The sequence below is a fragment of the Schistocerca gregaria genome, chromosome 2, assembly GCF_023897955.1.
Source record: "Schistocerca gregaria isolate iqSchGreg1 chromosome 2, iqSchGreg1.2, whole genome shotgun sequence".
NCBI lineage: Eukaryota > Metazoa > Arthropoda > Insecta > Orthoptera > Acrididae > Schistocerca > Schistocerca gregaria.
In genome coordinates, this window is record NC_064921.1 from 347,276,955 (window position 1) to 347,294,932 (window position 17,978).

The following is a 17,978-nucleotide window of genomic DNA, read 5'->3' on the forward strand; positions in this document are numbered from 1 at the left end:
ATTGTTAAAAGCTCAGGAGGAGGTGGGAAAAGAGCACACTTTAAAAGTTAGTGGGCTTGGCGAATAGGTGTAGCAGCAAGGAAGTGGTGAAAATTTAAAACAGATTCAAGAAGAAGCAACTAAATCATATAAGTGGAAGTCACGTCGTGGCTAAGAAGAAGAACAACAGAAAATACATGGTTTTATCTTACAGTGGAAGGACCTCCGAAAAAATTGAAAGATGTTTTCGTAAAGGAAATATTAAAATAGGATTTCGTTGAAATAACACGCTAAAATTCAGGTTCCGTCATAAAGTCCATAATATTATGAATTAGTTTGAGGATTCAGATACTTATAGCATCAAATGCAATGACTCTAGTAAAGAGTAGATAGGGCAAACAGGGAAAATTTTGAAACTAGATTCAGGGAGCTCACATACTCTTAGAACATAACAGCTCCTGGGACACATACGGTAATCTTACAAACCTTTCAGTCAGGAACATTGGGCAAAGTATGTTCACAAAGGACAATACCTCAACCTCTCGGAGGTTATACTCACAAAAAACAAGATCCACTTCCAGTCCTGAATGAGCAGAAAGAATTCCGTTAAAATGCGTATTTCAACATTTACGACGACTTACTAAGTTCATAATTGTTGTATATATATGTCCAAGAGAACAGATGAGAAGAAGTTGCGGCGGAATATCTAACACGTACGCTGCGCCTGATGTAGGTGAAGGGACTCTCCTGCGAATCCACTCTGCCCACGGCAGACGTCTGGCTCGCGGCCAAACACCAATATGGCGAGCACATGAGAAAGTAAGACACGACGAAGAGACACTTTTCAGCAACGCCATAGATATGGACGCCACCGTACTTTAAATTACTAAATTTTTATGATGAATCTATATGTCCTTTATCCTTGACGAATCACCAATTTCAATTCAATACTTCCAAGAACAATATTATCACCCTATAAACATTAATCCGTATTAATTCACCGTGGGCGTGCATATTTTACTGAAATCTGACAAATGTGCCAAACGCCACCAGTTGGCAGTTGTGTTGTGGACTATGTTAATAACATGGATTGCACCAGACCATTATTTGATTATTTTACGTACCATGTAAAGTTGCTGATATTTGGACGGGTTGACATTGTAAGCGATACAATCAAATCAAGTTGAACTGATACAATCATGTTCAACCGAATGTTTTAAAAAGTGATAAGGACGGAAAATAAATCTGTCACGTATCGCTGTGCGTTAATTGAAGCGCACCATGAAGCCCAAACGCCGAGTAATGATGACGGACGGTGTCATTCTGTTCCAGGATAATGCTTCACCACATGCTTCCAGGGCTTTTCATCTACTCTGGGAAGCCCTTTCAAATCCTCTGTACAGTCACAATCTTGCCTATGCGATTTACTGTTTTTGGTGGCCTGAAGAGAGACATTAGTGACTGTCGATTTACTTCCGACAAGGTAGTACACGCCTGAATACATGCACGGTTTCGTTGGCAACCGCAAACATTTTTCCGGGAAGGTACTGACTGTCTTGTCTCACAGTAGGATAAATGTACTATTAGTTATTTTGATAACTTTTGAATTTATAAGCGCTTTACTTACCTTTTTCCATCTGTCTCGTTTTCATTTGATTGCTTCTTATATGTGTGAATATACGAGGGTTGACTGAAAAGTAATGCCTCCACTTTCGTAACTCTTCAACAGTTGTCAGCATTGGTATGCGGCAGGTACTGGCTTGCTCCGTAGTCTCTTCTCTACAGCTCCAGTTGGCGGGAAGCCTTAGCAGTGAACGGTTGTGTTGTTCCAGTGTATAGTATAGAACCCTGCGCAGACGGTCGGTGAATGTGATTTGAGCAACGTGCAATCATTGAATCCTTGACAGCAGAAGGTGTTTCCCCAAATGTCAGTCTTTGGAATATCGATCAACACTCGCCCAAGAAAAAGAAATTCAAGACACAGCCCTCAGCTGGAAAAATCATGGCCACAGTGTTCTGGGACGCAGATGGTGTTATTCATGTTGATTTCCTTGATCGTGGAACAACAATAAATTGAGAACGTTACGTCACAACGCTGCTATCTCTGAGCGGCTAACAAGGGTCCGAAAGGAAAAGGGAAATGTTTTCCTGCACCATGACAAAGCCAAACCACACATTTCACGTGCCACCACAGCAGAACTTCAGAGACTGATTCTCACCACCATACGGCATCCTGCATACAGTCCAGATTTAGCACCGTCTGACTTCCATTTGTTCCCGATAATGATAGACGATTTGCGGAGACGTCATTATGCTTCTGATGAAGACGTTTAGAGAAGTGTGAAACTGTGGTTAGTGTCGACTTCTTCCCTGACGGCTTCAGAAAACTTGTTCATTGTGGGCAGAAATGTATCCAACTGGCTGGTGATTATGTGGAAAACTGAATATTGTTAATTAAAGATCACATTCTACGGATTATTTGTGTGTGTTTTTTAAATATTTCCTTGCAAATCCAATTAACGAAGGTGGAGGCATTACTTTTTATTCAACCATTGTACTATATGTGAAGTACATGTGACACAGATACACGAGAGCAAAGACATGGACAAAATACTAGTCTCGTTAAAAATTTTAATTGCTAAATAACGCGATACCATAGTTCATGGCAAAATAGAATAATTGTTAATGGATCGATAAAGAAGTCATAATGAAGGCTAAATAACGAAAAAACAGCCGTGGTCACTGTAGAGAAACAATGACGCGTTAGGAATAGAAGCAGCCGAAGTAGTGAACTCGCTTGCGCCAGACCTTGAGCCACACTATGCACGAGGTTCATAAAAGTGTGCCGGCCTAGTTAGCATAGCAACGGTACATCTGACATGTTTTAAAAATTTTTGCTCATAAATCTTCAGGTTGTATTGCCAATGCCAGGAATCGCTATATGAAATTCACAAACTGTCTTTGAAATTTGTATCATCATCACGGGAAAGGCCTAAAAAAGACGCACAGTAGCACACACAAGTTTCTTGTAATTGCTGTGGTACGTTGTCAGTACTGTTTGCGTGTGGTCACAACACAGCAACGCTTATAACTGTGTCACTCCATCAAGAGCTTCATGCCGCTGTGCTCACATGTCTAGTAAACAAGCAAGGTCATACACTAACAATGTAAGAATATATTCCTTGAGATCAAAAGTATCTTTTAATGTGCTTTGGTGGTACGATATTCGTGAACTATTGTTACTCAGGCATTCATAAAGTGTTTGTTTATTTCTAGAGAGCTAGAATTGTGCAGAAACACAAATGATATTCGGTTGACGTAAGAGAAGCTATTTTGCATGCTTTGAGGAAGTGCAAGTCGTAACCTACCGTACCGCAGCATTCCGCAGCAAGTAGTAAGTGGCAAAAACAGGAAGGAACAGTAGCCAATAAGTCAAGATGAGGTCATCATCGAAAAGAAACGGACGTGGTGTACATATTAATTTGTTACCCAAGAAATCGGCTAGACAAATTATGGATGATCTGCAGTAGCACTATGGATCGAACCTACTTGTCTCTACCGCAAAATGTAGCATATAGCAGTAATTTGTATGTTAGACGGCCATCACGTAAACCACACATAAATTCAAAAAATAGGCAGGCCACAACAAAGTTCGCCAAGAAACATCAAAATTGGAATGCTATAGATTGGTCTAAGGTTTTATAGAGTAATTAAAGAAAATTTAATGTGTTTTATTCTGATGATGTGCAGTACATAGGTCGGCAAAAAGCCCAAAGGGACAGCAAAATGTACCATTAAGTACTGTGACTTTTGGAGTGACCAAGTCAGAGCCCGGATCTAAACCCAATTGATATCCTCTGGGATGCAGTGCACCGACTTGTTTGTGGTAGAAGCTCGTTAAACAAAGATCAACGTAAAGTTAAAATTTTCTGGGTTGTTAGGCCACGTCATATTTCCTTCTAAAATAATCGACGTTTTGACCCCTTTGCTGGGATCTTCTTCAGGATGTTTCGGTATCAACTATTACTAGAACACTGTGTTCTAGCAATAGTGGACATCGGAACATCCTGAAAAACATCCCAGCAACAGGGCCGAAACGTAAATTATTTTAGTAGTAAATATAACGCGGCCTAACAACCCAGAAGATATAAACTGTAGTGAGAACGGCCACAAAAGCCTGCAGACTTACATAAGGATCAATGTGCTGCTGTCTCATAGGACGAATGGTCAAAACTCCCACTTGACCTGTTATAAAAGCCAAATGGATGTGCAGCTCTGACCAAATCCCATGGGTATACAGCGAAACACTGATTTGTTCTTCAGATTCCAAAATAGATTTGTTTTTCGTACTTAGACCAACAAATTACTTTTGAATCAGAATAATTGTTTATTTTCGTATGAGTGGGCCCCACAGCCAGCATAAATCCGAAAAAGGCATGACTCCAACAGGATGTGTTTTAAATTACATTATTTCACTACTAGTTACAGGCACCGTCCATTTTCAATTGCATCTATAGTGACAGATGCGGACAAATCGTTGTCAGTTCGTCAAAAAATATTTTAATATTTTAGAAGATGACCGCTGACGACCATGCACTAAAATAGATGATACTTTTTTTTATTTTTAACGAGTATACAACGATGTGTCCATACCTATTATTACAGACGCAATTGAAAATGGACGATGTCTAAAACTGGTAGTGCAAAAAAAACAAAAAAAAAAAAAAAAAAAAACAATATGTAGTCGAGACGGCATAAGAAGATTCGTGACTGCTCTCAGTGCTGTCGCTCAGCTTCAATTACTAGTAGCAAGAGGCTGGAGGCGTTAAATTGGTCATTTACAGAGCTGCAACAACACTGAGGCGTTGCCGCAGAGACGTTTGCAAAATGGCATTGCCGCGTGGACTAGCCGCGGTGTCTAGGGCGCCTTGCCACTTTTCGCGCGGCTTCCCCCGTCGGAGGTTCGAGTCCTCCCTTGGGCACGAGTGTGTGCGTTGTCTTTAGCGTAAGTTAGTTTAAGTTAGATAACGTACTGTGTAAGCCTAGAGACCGATGACCTCAGCAGGGTGTTCCCATAGGAACTTACCACAAATTTCCAAAATTTTCAAAATCGCATTAGGTGACTGGTTGAGGCAGGTACGCGAAGCTGTCGCACCCAGTCCACTGCAGCTGTCAGGGATCAACTCACGCCGCCTCAGCTACAGTGACGTGGCAGGGGTGCTCCTGAGATTTGTCAAAGAACTGCTTTTTGCTGTAATGGTTACGTTATAAAACTCATTTGTGTGTGACATTTGGTGCGCAGCCACCATATTGCAGCCTGTCTGCGCAGAGCCTACACCCATACAGAGGCAGTCTTCACAAGGTGGGTGCGCCGTGAGGACGTGGCGCGCGGGCGTGGCCCTTTCGCTTGTACGGGGTGGTGTTTGCGCGTGCGCTGTTTGCGAGAGGGCGCGCCGTGACCCGGGAGCAGATAGCCTCCCCCAGCCAAGGGTCAACAGCTCGCATGAGCCGTCGCAGCCGAGGCTGCTGCCGTGTACTGCCCTCTCTGCTCTCGACAATTCACTGGAAACAGTAGCTACCTTAAAATACCCAGGAGTAACCATCCGGAACGACCTGAAGCGGAATGGCCACATAAAAGAAGTAGTAAGAAACGTAGAAGCCACCCTGACTTTCACTGGGAGTATCTTAAGGTAATGTACTTCACACACGAAAGAATTGGATAACAAAACGATCGATCGTTCGGCCGATTCCTGAGTACTGTTCATCAGTCTGGGATCCTTACCAAGTAGGATTAACCCAACAAACAGAGAAGGTCCAATGAAGAGCGGTGTGCACCGTCAATTAATAGTATATTCGGCGAGGGAGCGTTACCGAGATGCTGAACAAACTTCAATGGCTATGTCAAAGTTCCGTGTGACATTATAAGAGAGGCGTTGCACATGACGTAGAGGTTTACTTTTGAAATTTCGAGAGCGTTCGTAACCATCTCCCACACGCGTCTCACAAAATGACCACAATGAGAAAGTCGGAAAAATTAGTACCCGAGCTGATCTTTAACCAGAATCATTGTTTTCTCAGGTTTTCACGTCATGGAGTTTTACGCAAAACACCTCGACGACGGATCCATCGGCCTTCTTCAGGTGCTGCGATGTCTGCTGTTAGTATACTCCCAGCCTGGACTCGAACCAAACTGGCTGACCCTCGTCACTTCGAAAAGTGATCTAAACTGCTGCATTTGCGGGTCAGCCATCACAAAACTTTTCCTGTTGGGCCCCCAACACCTGTTCAGCCTAGCGGCATACAGATGCGAATTATTGTCCAACGTTTCACATTATACGCAACGCACCTTGAAAGCTGTAGTACCGTGGGGCTGACGTTGGACACTCACTACCTGATCTAAAGTACTTCGACATCAATATTTATAGCGGAATTGATCACTAGATGTCACTGGAGGCCGATCAGCCAGTATAAAAGGACTCCAGCAGCACTGTGTTGTCAGTAGAGAAGCACCAACACCAGAATGGGTTTGTCAGGGGAGTTCAGTGACTTGGAACATGGACTAGTCACTGGATGTCTGTGAATAGCAGATCCATCAGGGACCCTTCTAAAGCTTTTCAGTTCTACTATTGGTATCACTGTGAAGTGGAAACGCCAAGGATTAAACACAGCTAAACCAAGACGAAGCAGACATCGTGTAATGAGGAAAGCATTCGTTGTAATAAATAGCATGAAATCAGCGGAATGAATGACTCGTGAGTTCCAAAGTGCAACCAACAATCCAGCTAGCAAAATGACACGGGGTTGGAACTTCCAAAAAATGGGATATAAAGATCGAGGATATCCTCTTAACGCCACATTTACAGGGGGATGGGCAATAATATGAAAACTCCACAGATACAACACATTACCATGCCAAATACGGTGTAAGAAAACAGTAGGCATTCAAAAGAGCTTCCATCGTCTCGGACTGAAAAAATACACGCCTAGTATGATTTTGAAGGGAATGTTATACCATTCTTCATGCAAAATAGTGGATACTTCAAGTAATGATGATGGAGGTGAATAACGATAAAGCACACTTCTGTCCAAAGTAGAAGGCACAGGGTCAACAACATCGAGATCTGGTGGCTGTGGTGAAGAGGAAAGATACGAAGGTTCATCCTCGTGCCCACAGAACCAGTCATGGACGATTCTAGCTGTGTCAACAGAGGCCCTGTCGTCTTGGGGCACAGTATCACCATTGGGGGAACAACCCTTGTACCGTGAGATGGATGTGATCAGCCAAAATGTTCGCGTTATCGTTGGCAATAATTTGACCTTGCAGAGCACCCATGGGGCGGCCCACCGAATACCACGATACGGTTGCGAAATCATTACCGAACCGCCACCATGTTTCACTCTTCGAACGATTACTCGTCAAGAAGGTGGAAACAGTGTGAATCAGAACTCATCCGACCAAACGACTTTCTTCCATTGCTTCACAGTCCAGGCTTTATGGCTTTGGGTAACATGCTTTCCCATTACGGGCATTTGCATCGCTGGTGGATGATTGATCATTTCGCTTATTTATTCACATGACATTAAGTCTGAAAGTCCACACACCAAATGTTTACATCTGCATGTCGTGACAAATTTCTGATGACACTTCACGGTTGGAGGGGGTACGTGATGTTATTTCAGTGAAATTTATAAAGAATTTGGCAGCGGAAGCCCACTAAAGAGTATGACTTTGCGTCCTCTCCAGTCTGGATGTTTCCACTGATCACAGAGATGCTGTATCCTCTCGTGAGGCAAGGTGTCCCAGAACTGTTGTAACTGGTCCTTGATATCTCGGATACTGGCAATGGGACGGTGTTGGCGTTTGGGGTAGTCCCACTCATGTCCTACCGGCGCCAGTTCTGGCGATCTTGCTGGCCATTTTAGAATCTCAACATCACACAGGAAGTTCATAGGGAATGTGTCGTGTATGTACGAGCATTGTATTGTTGAAAAATAACAGTACGATGATGTTGCATGACAGTTAATAGTTAAGTCCCATAGTGCTCAGAGCCAATTGAACCATTTGACAGTTAATAGACGAGAACACGCGATGTCCATGATGTACTGTCAGAATGCCCTATGTTACTACCAGTCATAACCTGAAGTCATACCTAATGGCTCATGGCACTGTGGCGCCAGCAGTAACACAGATATGCCTCTCCAAACCGTTGAAGGAATGGGAGCTCTCCCCAGCTCGCTGCAATACTGACTAATAATGATAATCTATGGTAGCGGAGAAACCGCAATAAACGGCTGAATACGCACTATTGATCAGCAGTCTGATTTCCAGTCACGGTACTACTCAAAACCCAGCCGTTTGTGTTGTGGTGTAAACGGCAGAACACACATGGGGTGGTAATTCCCTGCTAATCTATGATCAAGGTAAAGAATGCCACAAAATGATGCAGAGTGCCCATCCTTGCTCTCGAATACCAAATGCAGATATGAAGGGATAACAAAAAAAATGGTTCAAATGGCTCTGAGCACTATGGGACACAACTGCTGTGGTCATCAGTCCCCTAGAACTTAGAACTACTTAAACCTAACTAACCTAACGACATCACACACATCCATGCCCGAGGCAGGATTCCAACCTGCGACAGCAGCGGTGACGCATTTCCAGACTGTAGTGCCTAGAACCGCACGGCCACCCCGGCCGGCAAGGGATTACATTGTACATGGTGCACAATAAATTGATTTTCGCTTATGGTGGTCAGATGTGGTCGACGAAACCTCGATGACGAATATGCCTTCCTCATATTTTCATAAAGTTCAACATCGGGACACTATCGCATTCAAATAAATCTGGATATTGCCTGATTAGACCAGTCGGACAAATGGGGGCCCACACTGAGGCTCCTTTCAGACCCTTTCAAATGCTAATAACGCAGTCTCTCACGAGTACGCAACATCTCTGTGTCCTTCACGGTAATGACTCAGTATGTGACAGTGTTCATGCTTGTCATATACACAACCAGGCCTGGTGACAGCACTAAATGGGAACTACACTAAAGCACTATGGCGGCCTTTCTACGAGTCACAGAGAATTTTACAAGCATGTTGAGGTTGTGTACATGTACGAAGTTACATTGACATCCAACCATTTCTCCTAGATGTTTCACTTCTTTTGTCAGGCAGTGTATATACAACTACAGATCTATGGAAAAAAGCTGACGCGTACTGGTCCTGGACTATGAATGACAAATGTTTCGTGTTTTAACCCTGGTAACCCATAACTTGAGCTGTTAAATATTTGTGTTGATACAGCTTTTTAAAGAAATGGCATTGTGTGTATCTCTGAAGGGTTAATCATATAAATCTGGTATTCCTGCGATATATAGAGTCTCCCCCTTTATCTATGATAATGACTTAGGCCAAAGCAATAAATTAAAGTATCTAGCAGCACCAGGACTCAAACCAGGTCTCCTGCTTACTAGGCAGAAGCGCTGTGTCATACTTCACATTTCACGCAAGTTTGGAAGGACACTAGCTATAGGCAGAGGCGCGAATTGGAATCTACATCGGTGAGGGAGATGTACTAGGGTACTCGTGCAGCTGTGGTACCTGTAGTGCTGGCGTAAGGTGACACAGAGCGCTTCTGCATACTGAGCAGGGTACTCTCGTTAGAATGCCGGAACAGTATGAACTTTAATTCATTACTTTGGCCTATATCATTACAATATACACAGTTGGCCATTAAAATTGCCACACGAAGAAGAAATGCAGATGATAAACGGGTACTCATTGGACATGTGATTACATTTTCACGCAATTTCGGTGCATAGATCCTGAGAAATCAGTACCAAGAACAACCACCTCCGCCCGTAATAACGGCCTTGATACCCCTGGGCATTGAGTCAGAGCTTGGATGGCGTTTACAGGTACAGCTGCCCATGCAGCTTCAACACGATACCGTAGTTCATCAAGAGTAGTGACTGGCGTATTGTGACGAGCCAGTTGCTCGGCCACCATTGACCAGACGTTTTCAATTGGTGAGAGATCTGGAGAAAGTGCTGGCCAGGGTAACAGTCGAACATTTTCTGTATCCAGAAAGGTCCGTGCAGGACCTGCAACATGCGGTCGCGAATTATCCTGCTGAAATGTAGCATTTCGCAGGGATCGAATAAAGGGTAGAGCAACGGGTCGTAACACATCTGAAATGTAACGTCCACTGTTCAGAGTGCCGTCACTGCGAACAAGAGGTGACCGAGACGTGTAACCAATGACACCCCATACCATCAAGCCGGGTGATACGCCAGTATGGCGATGACGGATAAACGCTTCCAATGTGCGTTCACCGCGATGTCGCCAAACACGGATGCGATTATCATGATGCTGTAAACAGAACCTGGATTCATCCGAAAAAAATGACGCTTTTCCATTTGTGAACCCAGGTTCGTCGTTGAATACACCATCGCAGGCGTTCCTGTCTGTTATGCAGGGTCAAGGGTAACCGAAGCCATGGTCTCCGAGCTGATAGTCCATGCCGCTGCAAACGTCGTCGAACTCTTCGTGCAGATGGTTGTTATCTTGCAAGCGTCCCCATCTGTTGACTTAGGAATCGAGATGTGGCTGCGCGATCCGTTACATCCATGCGGATAAGATGCCTGTCATCTCGATTGCTAGTGATCCGAGGCCGTTGGGATCCAGCACGGCGTTCCGTATTACCCTCCTGAACCCACAGGTTCCATATTCTGCTAACAGTCATTGAATCTCGACCAACGCGAGCTGCAATGTCGCGATACGATAAACCGCAATCGCGATGGGCTACAATCCGACCTTTATCAAAGTCGGAAACGTGATGGTACGCATTTCTCCTACTCACACGAGGCATCACAGCAACGTTTCACCAGAGAAAGCCGGTCAACTGCTGTTTGTGCATGAGAAAATGGTTGGAAACTTTCCTCATGTCAGCACGGTGTAGGTGTCGACACCGGCGCCAACCTTGTGTAGATGTTCTGAAATGGTAATCATTTGGATATCACAGCATCTTCTTGCTGTGGGTTAAATTTCACGTTTTTAGCACGTCATCTTCGTGATGTAGCAATTTCAATGGCCAGTAGTGTATTTCTGATAGGTATTTGGAATCCTGTAACACGATTTTGCAGTGCCAGTCTTATTCCAAATTACGATGCATGTACGCATCGTAGTTCTGAATAACACAGGCACTGCAATATCACAATGCTGAACTGAAGAAGCCCTCGGTCACAATTTTTAGTCTTTTTAATCAGGTTTCAACACTTCTAAGAGTGCCTCCATCAGAATTTAAATATATGAAGTAGCATGTCACATATAAAATAAATAACAAGCCAAAAGGGCTTTAGTCACAATTAAAAAAAAGAATTAATGAAAGGCGAACCATTGTGGGCTGCTCATACCTATTAAGCCATGGGTATCAACAGACTCTTTTGCAAGAGATTCCTTAGATTGCATAAAATATTCTGGTCGACTCCGTAGAGTTTTCGTGATAATATCGGGATAAAACCACAAGTGTTTTGTAGTAATATGTATCGTAATTATCAATATCTTTAACAGAATGCTCACACAGAATAATATAATGGTTACAGAACAGGCAAACAACAACTTTAGACTGTCACTAGCCGTTGTATGCCGATGGCAGAGCTAGGTAACCATTTTGCGCTGTTTTATTTTTTCCTTTTAGACGCTACCGTAGCTCCCACATTCGCTCGGAACTGGCATTTTTAGGCTTTTTCGATTACTTCTGTGGCTAACGTCCCAGTTACTTCAGTTGTCTATAATTCCGAGCATATTTATCAGTCATATGAGATCACGTCTTTCATTATTTTCTAATTTTCAATTTAATAAATGGTTCAAATGGCTCTGAGCGCTATGAGACTTAACATCTGAGGTCAACATTCCCCAAGAACTTAGAACTACTTAAACCTAACTAACCTAACGACATCACACACATCCATGCCCGAGGCAAGATTCGATCTGCGACAGTAGCGGTCGCGCGGTTCCAGACTGAAGCGCCTAGAACTGCTCTGCCACACCAGCCGGCTCAGTTTCATACCGATTTTCATTTATGTATCGGCGAATATTTTTATTGTGCAAACTGGATGCTAGTAGTACACCGCAAAGTCTTCACAATGAGACCCCAATCAATATCCTAACTAAAAGTGTATCCACGCTACACCAAATTCATAACTTTACACAAAGCCAATTCGTAGGAACCGCAGTCATGCGCCTTCTCTGGTAAGACGACGTAACAGACAGCCGGCCGTTGTGGCCGAGCGGTTCTAGGCGCTTCAGTCTGGAACTGCGCGACCGCTACGGTCGCAGGTTCGAATCCTGCCTCGGGCATGGACATGTGTGATGTCCTTAGGTTAGTTAGGTTTAAGTAGTTCTAAGTTCTAGGGGACTGATGACCTCAGATCGTAAGTCCCATAGTGCTCAGAGCCATTTTAACCATTTTTTTGAACGTAACAGAAAAAACACTGCGACAAGCAGGTACAGTAGAGATGTTTCCACCTCACCTGATTTTGTAAGGATAGTTCCTACTTCTCTGTTATTGTCGCGAACCCCTACAAGAGTATGACGGGACGCCCTCAAGTCCCTACTTTTTTAGTTTACTTTTACAGTTTTACATTTTTGTATCACATTGCGTAATTTTTAATATAACATTTTTAAGCTTATCGTGTTATTCGTGTTAGCCAAAGACAATATGTGGGAAATACACGCGTGAGCAACAAGACAGTGAGTTTAAAAGTCAGTTTTTTCGGAGCCATATTGTAATAGTATTGACGTATAATAATAATGTCGTGTAACTAGGGCCTCCCGTCGGGTAGACCGTTCGCCGAGCGCAAGTCTTTCGATTTAACGCCTCTTCGGCGACTTGCGTGTCGATGGGGATGAAATGATGATGATTAGGACAACGCAACACCCTGTCCCTAAGCGGAGAAAATCTCCAACCCAGCCGGGAATCGTACCCGGGCCCTTAGGACTAACATTCTGTCGCGCTGACCACTTTTTTCCCATCTCATTTTGGTCTATATTGTTCGTTGTATATGTTCGAGGCGGACATCCCATGACATTAGTTCAGGATGTTCGTTAATCCATTAACTCATTTTTTTTTTTTTTTTTATTACAGAGGGAAGCTAAACCTTCTGACCGAACACGCTGAGCTACCGTGCCGGCTACACCACTCAGCCACCGTGGGCGGACAGTATTGAAGTGACCGATGTATTTAGGGAGTGACCGAGCAAAGCATGTTGACACATTTCGTTGCAAGAGCGAAACATTATCAATATTACTGAGATTTTAGGGATTTTCCAAGTCTGATAAAAATTTAAAATGCTCTGTAGATTCTATGGAAATACAAATAGCAGTGGCAGTGATAGTAGCGATGGCAGTTATGACAGTCAGAATAAAACCTGAACGAAAAAAGTTGGGAGAATGTGCTCACTTCGTAATAAATGGTTAGAGGATAAACAGTTCAAAAGCTGATTAGCTATAGGTAATGAAGAAGGCGTGGCAAAGCGCACATTATGTCGTACTTTCTTTTCAGTAAGAAATAAGGATATTTTGGGCGTGAGAAAGCATTTATCAATGGAGAAGCATAAGCTTTCTCTTGCATCAACTTCCAAAAGTAAATCGACTGCAAATATTTCTAGCGTAAAACTTTCATCTATTGACAATGTAGTTTCAGCAGCCGAACTGTCACTTATATATCGTGGAGCTATTCATAACCTTAATTGTATTTGAACTGACTGTGGTATTAAGCTAGGAAGGACAGTTTTCAAAGACTCAAGGTTGACTCTAAAACTTCATTGTAATCGTACAAAATATGAGGTGCTGGCTCCACATTCGGTAGAACTCAGAGAAAATGAATTAAAAGATGGCACCTTTTTTTATGTTTCCACAGATGCCTCCAACAAGAACAATATTAAAAGCTTTTAAATGTCGATAAATTGCTTTATGAGGTATTTGGGGTGAAGGAGATATTACTAAGCTTCTATGACGATCGAAATGAAACAGTTGACATTATTTTCGAAAACTTTGGCTTTGTTTTAGATGAACACAGTCTGGAAGTTTCCATTATATCAAGCTCCAGTATACAAAATGCAGCACAGAACTACAGAAATAATTTTGAATCTTTATTAACGTAATCTCTAGTAACATAACTGAAGCTAGTTGTAACTGTCATTTTATTCGTAATACGGCCAAAAAGGTAAGCAAAATGATTAAATTCGATGTTGAGAATCTAGCAGAGGAGGTCTACAATGAGTTACCGTCTTCTAGTAAGAAGACTCGTGAACTCAAAAAAATGTTTGCGTTCGCTCAAATAAAATATTGAACTGGTTTACGTCATATTTCTGCACGGTTGTTGTCCTTGTTGCGGGCACCTGAGTGTTCAAGACACTAGGCAGTTAATTCGATCATACTTTCTCCCTCAAGGGGAACGAGAGGCTATGCCTTTTAATATGACTTTCGTGGAAGTCGTGGACGAAGAAGGTGAATTATCACTTCCCTTCTTTATATGCAGCTAGCGCGGAATCATCAGTTTTGCTACGCCGACAGTCTTACAGCTTAAAAGTCGAAAACGGAAACGACACATCTTTATGACATTTTAGAATTCTTGAGGCATTTTTTTAGTGTGAATGGAAATTTGAAGAGTTTGAACAAATCAGACTAGGACAAATTTAGGAAATATGCTGCTAAAGTTTATCAGAGAACGTTTATTTTAATAAGTTTCGAAACCTCGCCGTTTAAGAAATTCGCTGTCCTGAGCATGAAAGATGAGACGATTTTTAATGGTTTTATACGTGTTGTAAAGGACCATAGTGTAAAATTAAACGGTGACATATTGTACAGCGAATTCGTCAAGAAGTGTTACTGAAACTTTTACAACTTTAGATTTATGAACAGACCAAAAATGAGTTCATATCTTTAGTAAAACTGCAGCCAGAAACTTATGAAAGACAGCGAAAATTGTGTTTTCTGTTCGTGTGAGCAACACACACGTAGAACGAGTGTTTACCCTGATGAAAAACTAGTGAACTGATGAGCGAAAAAAAAGAAGAAATCTGTAGAAAGTAAACTTCTTTTTAAAATAAACAATAATATGAGCTACTCAGAGTTATGTCAGCATGTTCTACAAGAGAAGAAACTTCCAAATGCCGCTACAGCAGAAACACGTACGTTTGTAAGTGCCAGCCTCAGCCTCACTGATTTTCACCATTGTATAAGGAAAACACTATTAACTTTCAAATATTTTAAATATTAAGGCTAGAATTTGTAGTTTAGTTTTGGTGTTAGGATAAAAACTAACAAATGTTAGTGAGAACTGCACGTTTAAATAAGTGCTATCTTTTGTTTGAAGTGTCCCGGCTTTTGACTTGCGAACTGTGTAGTCTCCCAGCTTTTGTCTTGCCAAAGGTGTCAATCCTGAGGTATAGACATGATCGACCGTTGTGGGCTGGAGTATTGTTTACGTTTTATAATTGTCGTAGATGATAAATGATGCGCTTCAAATACACTTAAGACAAAAAAAATAATAAATAAAAACGACGCATCACGAAGGGATTATCTGAATGTAGATGTTATGTACATGTACAAACAAATTTCAGAAAAATGGGATGATATATTCAAACTTTGTTGTTGTTGTTGTTGTGGTTTTCAGTCAAGAGACTGGTTTGATGCAGCTCTCCATGCTATTCTATCCTGTGCGAGCTTCTTCATCTCCCAGTACTTACTACAACCTACATCCTTCTGAAACTGCTTAGTGTATTCATCTCTTGGTCTCCATCTACGATTTCTACTCTCCACGTTGCCCTCGAATACTAAATTGGTGATCCCTTGATGCCTCAGAACATGTCCTACCAACCGATCCCTTCTTCTAGTCAAGTTGTGCCTCAAATTTCTCTTCCCCCCAATTCTATTCAGTACTTCATCATTAGTTGTGTGGTCTACCCATCTACTCTTATCGCGCCAAATTCTGTCCACTAGGTATGTTAGATCGTCAAAATCCTGAGATGGTTGGATTGCCCTGTACATAATGCTCCAAATGATCACGATTGGGAGAGATGTGGCGACCTTGCTCGACAAGGTAGGATATGGAAAGCACGAAGAGAAGCAGTTGGATATCTCGCCGTGTGCGGGTGGGCATTCTCTTGCTGAAATGCAGGCGGCCACGACACTCCCAAGTCTCCGAAGCGTGGCAAACGCCCCGCGCTTCAGTATACGTAGCCGAGATTGCTTGCCGTAAATATCGTCGACGTACCACTGGGCTGTAATGGAGGCTCGGATGACAACGAAAGCAGTCATGATACGAAATGAAATGGCACCCCAGACAATAGATTCTTTCTGACGGGCCGAATGGCGGAAGACTGTCAGATTGGTAATCCACCGCTGACTGGCGCGTCTCCGGACACGTCTTCGCTGGTAATCAGGCCTCGGTTCGAAGCGTGACTCATCAGTGAAGACAATTCTATTCCAGTCAATGAGAGTCCAGGCCGAATTTCCCCGACACCACTGCAAACGAGCTTGTTGGTGTACAGAGGTTAACTGTAGTCGGCGCAGGGGGCGCCATGAGCTCAGCTCCTTTTCTGTGAATCGCCTATTAACTGTCCTTGCGGCCACTGATGCCCCAGCTGTACGTCGGATCGATGAAAATGATGAATCCTAGGCTCTGAGTGAATGTCTAACGGCTGCTCGGTCGTCACGTTCTGTCGTCTCTCTATGCCGACCGCTTCCTTCTTGACGCTGTGTCCGGCCATGGTTCATCCATTCCTACCAACATCGTCGAGTAGTGGTATCCCTCCTAGTCAAGTGTCTAGCGATTCGCCGATTCTACAACCAGCTTCTTTGAGCCCAACAACAAGTCCTCTCTCAAATGCTGACATCTGCGTATACCGTTCACGCGCCTCAGTGTGAGGCATAATTACTGCCCAACTGATTACACGGAATGAAATTCGCAAAGACCTTATGCGCTGGGGGCAACGGCCTTGCCGCGGTGGAAACACTGGTTCCCGTCAGATCACCAAAGTTAAGTGCTGTCGGTCGTGGACGGCACTTGGGTGGGTGACCGTCAAGGCCGCCATGCGCTTTTGTCATTTTTCGCGGTGCACTCAGCTTTGGGATGCCTATTGAGGAGCTACTCTATCGAATAGTAGCGGCTCCGGTCAAAGAAAACCATCATAACGACCGGGAGAGCGGTGTGCTGACAACGCGCCTCTCCTATCCGCATCCTCATCTGAGGATGACACGGCGGTCAGATGGTCCCGATGGGCCACTTGTCGCCTGAAGACGGAGTGCTTTTATGCCCTGGTATCGACATGTCCGCTGTTTACTATCCTTGCCAGCTATGCGGTGAAATTGCGCTGCAGTGTCACACATTCATCTCCATCAACCGCCAAAGTTTACAATTTTGCATTTTCCATCGGTAGCTGTATGGATATCAGTTTGCGACCAAATTACACAACTCCTTCGTGGTGCGTAGTTTATTTTGTTTTATACTGTATGACGGTATTTTGTCATACAAGAAAGCTCGACCGACCAGCAAATAGACGAGTTCTCACAAAAGAAAGGAACACCTTGTTTCAGGTCAATGCACACGCCTACAAAAGTGCTTCGTAAATGTGACATTTGTAACAGGATTTGCGTGGCTTCTACCATTCCCGCATCTAAAGAAATATGTGGTTGAATTTCGTCTAGAGATTAATGAAGAGATTGTGGAAGATGCAAACGGGCATATAACACATATTCTCTTGAATCGCAGTTCAGGGGTGGACGTATACACTGGAAAAATGCTAAAAAAGATTGTATGTCCTCAATAAGAACTGCTTCGAAACATTTAGCTTTGCGCTTCATATTCGAAGAGGCAAGCTTGCGTCTCTCTACGTTTATCACAATGGGCAAGTGGCTTTTGGTGACTGCTTCTTCGAATGTATCTCACTGGCGTTCGAATCCTAGTCCGGCACAGAGTTATAATCTCTATT

The 17,978-nt window shown here is 43.2% G+C and overlaps 1 protein-coding gene across 1 annotated transcript in view; it reads right to left on the minus strand.

The window, feature by feature from the left end:
- LOC126335775 (retinal guanylyl cyclase 2) overlaps positions 1-17,978 on the minus strand; it is a gene marked incomplete at its 5' end in the record, with an annotated part of 576,657 nt that overhangs the window by 530,314 nt on the left and 28,365 nt on the right. The window lies entirely within an intron of this gene.